Source organism: Meles meles, chromosome 18 (genome assembly GCF_922984935.1).
Source record: "Meles meles chromosome 18, mMelMel3.1 paternal haplotype, whole genome shotgun sequence".
In the NCBI taxonomy this organism is placed as follows: Eukaryota; Metazoa; Chordata; class Mammalia; order Carnivora; family Mustelidae; genus Meles; species Meles meles.
The window spans coordinates 37,184,211-37,190,251 of record NC_060083.1 but is presented as its reverse complement, the minus strand read 5'-3'; positions in this window follow the sequence as shown (position 1 = coordinate 37,190,251).

The following is a 6,041-nucleotide window of genomic DNA, read 5'->3' as shown; positions in this document are numbered from 1 at the left end:
AAAGGCATGAGGAAAACGAGGGCATTGGTGAAAATTTTTATTCCAGCTCTGTAGAACTCAAGGTAAGAAACATTCAGTGGGGAAAAGCTAGTTATTTTATACTAGTATAAGTACAGTCTCCAATAAAGAGGTAACAATTGTTAACACTTATGTGCCAATAAAACATCAAATATATAAAATGTAACTTTTAAAAACAAGGAAAATTTTTTTAAATTCTGAGAGGTTTTAACATAATCATAAATTATAAAATTGAAATAATCTTGTAGCTGATTCTATCCAGTTTCTGCTATATTTAATTTATATTAAAAGCAACATAACCCTTTTATTGATTTTGGTAATGTCATAAAAATTACTCCATGCTTAATTTGGTAGTGAAAACTATAGCATTAAATGTGAGCAAAAGAAAAACAACTGAAAATACCATTTATTTGGAACCAAAGATAAAATAAAAAGCCAAGGAATAGCCAAGGCATCAGGTTAATCAATAGCATATAACAACAATCTTAAGTGAGAGTGAATTTAGCAGACCCTCTGCCAGAGATAAAGGGTAGTTTTTCCTTATCTAAATGGACTGAGTGGCTTTACTCTTTTTCTCCCTCCAAATGTAATCATGTTTATGTTACCCACCATAAATTTACAGTGTGTGTGTGTGTGTGTGTGTGTGTATGTGTGTGTTACACTAACGGGGGAGATATTAGTAGAAACACAAAACAATGATTGATGAGAAAAATTATTTCCCTTTGCTTCCAGAATATGTTAATAAGTAAAAAAGCAACAAAGTCTTTGTGGGATTGATTGATTGACTGATTGATCGATTGATTCCAGTATAGTCTTTGAATACTTCCTTGTTTTATGGTATGAAGAGATGTAATTAGCTAATCCTGTACAACTTTTCTTTTAAATTATTTTCATTAACATGTAATATAGTATTTACCCCAGGGGTACAGGTCTGTGAATCATCAAGCTGATACATTTCACAGCATTCACCATAGGACATATCCTCCCCAATGTCCATAACCCAGCCACCCTATCCCTACCCGCTGCCCCCAACTCCAGCAACTCTCAGTTTGCTTCCTGAGATTAAGAGTCTCTTATGGTTTCTCTTCTTCCTGATCCCATCTTGTTTCATTTTTTCCTTCCCTAACCCCCATAGCCCCCAACGTTGCCTCTCAAATTTGTCCTATCAGAGAGACCATATGATAATTGTCTTTTTCTGATTGTCTTTTTTCACTTAGCATAATACCCTCTATTTCCTTCCACGTAGTTGCAAATGGCAAGATTTCATTTCTTTTGATGACTGGATAGTATTCCATTGTGTGTGTGTGTGTGTATGACACCTTCTTTATCCATTCATCTATTGATGGACATCTAGGTTCTTTCCATAGTTTGGCTGTTGTGGACATTGCTGCTATAAACATTCAGGTGCATGTGCCCCTTCGGATCACTACCTTTGTATCTTTGGGGTAAATGTCCAGTAGTGTGATTGCTGGTTCCTAGGGTACCTCTATATTCAACTTTTTGAAGAACCTCCATGCTGTTTTCCAGAGTGGCTGCACCAGTTTGCATTCCCACCAACAGTATAAGAAGGTTCCACTTTCTCTGCATCCTCACCAATATCCTTCATTTCCTGACTTGTTAATTTTATCCATTCGAACTGGTGTGAGGTGGTATCTCCTTGTGGTTTTGATTTGTATTTCCCTGATGCCGAGTGATGTGGAGCACTTTTTCATGTGTCTGTTGGCCACCTGGATGTCTTCTTTGCAGAAATGTCTGTTCATGTCCTCTGCCCATTTCTTGATTGGATTCTTTGTTCTTTGGGTGTTGAGTTTGCTAAGCTCTTTATAGATTTTGGGTACTAGCCCTTTATCTGATATGTCATTTGCAAATATCTTCTCCCATTCTGTCAGTTGTCTTTTGGTTTTCTTAACTGTTTCCTTTGCTGTGCAAAAGCTTTTGATCTTGATGAAATCCCAATAGTTCATTTTTGCCCTTGCTTCTGTTGCCTTTGGCGATGTTCCTAGGAAGAAGTTGCTGCGGTTAAGGTCAAAGAGGTTGCTGCCTGTGTTCTCCTCAAGGATTTTGATGGATTCCTTTCTCACATTGAGGTCCTTCATCCATTTTGAGTCTATTTTCGTGTGTGGTGTGAGGAAATGGTCCAGGTTCATTTTTCTGCATGTGGCTGTCCAATTTTCCTAGCACCATTTGTTGAAGAGGCTGTCTTTTTTCCCTTGGACATTCCTTCCTGCTTTGTCGAAGATTAGTTGACCATAGAGTTGAGGGTCTATGTCTGGGCTCTCTATTCTGTTCCACTGATCTATGTGTCTGTTTTTGTGCCAGTACCATACTGTCTTGATGATGACAGCTTTGTAATAGAGTTTGAAGTCTGGAATTAGGATGCCGCCAACTTTGGCTTTCTTTTTCAAAATTCTTCTGGGTATTCGGGGTCTTTTCTGGTTCCATATAAATTTGAGGATTATTGTTCAATTTCTTAGAAAAAAATTGAGGGTATTTTGATAGGAATTGCATTAAATATGTAGATTGCTTTAGGTAGCCTAGACATTTTCACAATATTTTTTCTTCCAATCCATGTGCATGAGATGTTTTTCCATTTCTTTGTGTCTTCCTCATTTCTTTCATGAGTACTTTATAGTTTTCTCAGTATAGATTCTTTATCTCTTTGGTTAGGTTTATTCCTAGGTATCTTAGGATTTTGGGTGCAATTGTAAATGGGATCGACTCCTTAATTTCTCTTTCTTCTGTCTTGTTGGTGTATAGAAATGCAACTGATTTCTGTGCATTGATTTTATATCCTGACACTTTACTGAGTTCCTATATGAGTTCCAGCAGTTTGGGAGAGGTCTTTGAGTTTTGCACATAAAGCATCATATCATCTGCAAAGAGTGAGAGTTTGAATTCTTCTTTTCTGATTTGGATAATTTTATTTCTTTTTGTTGTCTGATTGCCGAGACTAGGACTTCTAGTATTATGTTGAATAGCAGTGGTGATAGTGGACAACTCTGCCGTGTTCCTGACCTTAGGGGAAAAGCTCTCGGTTTTTCCCCATTAAGAATGATAATTGCTGTGCATTTCCCACAGATGGATTTGATGATATTGAGGTATGTACCATCTATCTGGACACTTTGAAGAGTTTTGATCAAGAAAGGATGCTATACTTTGTCAAATGCTTTTTCAGCATCTATTGAGAGTATCATATGGTTCTTGTTCTTTCTTTTATTAATGTATTGTATCCCATTGATTTGCGGATGTTGAACCAAACTTGCAGCCCAGGAATAAACCCCACTTGGTCATGGTGAATAATCCTTTTAATGTATTATTGGATCCTATTGGCTAGTATTTGGTAGGGAATTTTTGCACTCGTGTTCATCAAGGATACTGGTCTGTAATTTTCCTTTTTGATGGGGTCTTTGTCTGATTTTGGGATCAAGGTAATGCTGGCCTCATAAAATGAATTTAGAAGTTTTCCTTCCATTTCAAATTTTTTGAACACTTTCAGGAGAATAGGTATTAATTCTTCTTTAAATGTTTGGTAGAATTCCCCTGGGAACGTGTCTGGACCTGGGAGGTTTTTTTGTTGAGAGATTTTTGATGACTGCTTCCATCTCCTTACTGGTTATGGGTCTGTTCAGGTTTTCTATTTCTTCCTCGTTCAGTTTTGGTAATTTATACATCTCTAGGAATGTATCCATTTCTTCCAGATTGTCAAATTTACTGGTGTATATTTGCTCATAATATGTTCTTACAATTGTAGGTATTTCTTTGGTGTTGGTTGTGATCTCTCCTCGTTCATTCATTATTTCATTTATTTGGGTCCTTTCTCTTTTCTTTTTGAGAAGTCTGGCCAAGGGTTTACCAATCTTATTAATTCTTTCAAAGAACTAGCTCCTAGTTTCATTGATTTGTTCTACTGTTTTTTTGGTTTCTATTTCATTGATTTCTGCTCTGATCTTTATGATTTCTCTTCTGCTGGGTTTAGACTTTCTTTGCTGTTCTTTCTCCAGCTCCTTTTGGTGTAGGTTTAGGTTATGTACTTGAGACCTTTCTTGTTTCTTCTTTCTTCTTCTTCTGGAATCTCAATTATTCTAATATTGTTTCATCTTATGGTATCACTTATCTCTCAAATATCTCTCAAATTTATTGTTATATACTTTCCTCTCAGGTCTGCCTTTGCTGTGTCCCAAAGATTTTGAACAGTTGTGTTTTCATTATCATTTGTTTCCATGAATTTTTTCAATTCTTCTTTAATTTCCTGGTTGACCCATTCATTCTTTAGTATGATGCTCTTTCGCCTCCAAGTATTTGAGTTCTTTCCAACTTTCCTCTTGTGATTGAGTTCTAACTTCAGAGCTTTGTGGTCTGAAAATATGCAGGGAATGATCCCAGTCTTTTGGTACCAGTTGCAACCTGATTTGTGACCCAGGATGTGATCTATTCTGGAGAATGTTCCATGTGCACTAGAGAAGAATGAGTATTCTGTTGCTTTGGGATGGAATGTTCTGAATATATCTGTGATGTCCATCTGGTCCAGTGTGTCATTTAAGGCCTTTATTTCCTTGTTGATCTTTTGCTTGGATGATCTGCCCATTTCAGTGAGGGGTGAGTTAAAGTCCCTTACTATTATCGTTGATGTGTTTCTTTGATTTTGTTATTAATTGGTTTATATCATTGGCTGCTCCCATATTAGGAGCAGAGATATTTGAAATTGTTATATTTTCTTGTTGGACATACCCTTTGGGTATGATATAGTCTCCTTCCTCATCTCTTATTATAGTCTTTGGTTTAAAATCTAATTTATCTGATATAAGGATTGCCACCCCAGCTTTCTTTTGATGTCCATTAGCACGGTAAATTGTTCTCCATCCCCTCACTTTAAATCTGGAGGTGTCTTTGGGTCTAAAATGAGTTTCTTGCAGACAGCATATTGGTGGGTTTTGTTTTTTTATTCATTCTGGTACCCTGTATCTTTTGATTGGTGCATTTAGCCCATTTACATTCAGGGTAACTATTGAAACATACGAATTTAGTACCATTGTATTGCTTGTAAGATGACTGTTACTGTATATTGTCCCTGTTCCTTTCTGGTCTGTTACTTTTAGGCTCTCTCTTTGCTTAAAGGATCCCTTTCAATATTTCCTGTGGGACTGGTTTGGTGTTTGCAAAATCTTTTAATTTTTATTTGTCATGGAAGGTTTTTAATTTCTCCTTCTATTTTCAATGATGGCCTAGCTGGATATAGTATTCTTGGCTGCATATTTTTCTCATTTAGTGCTCTGCATATATCATGCCAGTTCTTTCTGGCCTGCCAGGTCTCCGTGGATAAGTCTGCTGCCAATCTAATATTTTTACCATACAAGTCTGTATGTTACAGACTTCTTGTCCCGAGCTGTTCTCAGGATTTTCTCTTTGGCACTAAGATTGGTAAGTGTTACTATTAGATGCCAGGGTGTGGACCTACTTTTTTTTTTTTTTTATTTTGAGGGGGGTTCTCTGTGCCTCCTGGATTTTGATGCTTGTTCCCTTTGCCATATTAGGAAATTCTCTATTACAATTTGCTCCAAGATACCTTCTGCCCCCCTCTCTCTCTTTCTTCTTCTTCTGGAATCCCAATTATTCTAATATTGTTTCATCTTATGGTATCACTTATCTCTCAAATTCTCCCCTCGTGTTCCAGTAGTCGTTTGTCTCTCTTTTGCTCAGCTCCTTTATTCCCTGTCATTTGGTCTTCTATTTCACTAATTCCTTCTTCTGTCTCATTTATCCTAGCAGTGAGACCCTCCATTCTTGATTGTACCTCATTAATTCCTTTTTTGACTTCAGTTTGGTTAGATTTTAGTTATTTTATTTCTCCAGAAAGGGATTCTCTAATATCTTCCATGCCTATTTTAAGCCCAGCTAGCACCTTGAGAATCGTCATTCTGAACTCTAGTTCTGATATATTATCAATGTCTGTATTGATTAGGTCCCTAGCTGTTGGGACTGCCTCTTGCTCTTTTTTTTTTGTGGTGAGTTTTTCCACCTTGGCA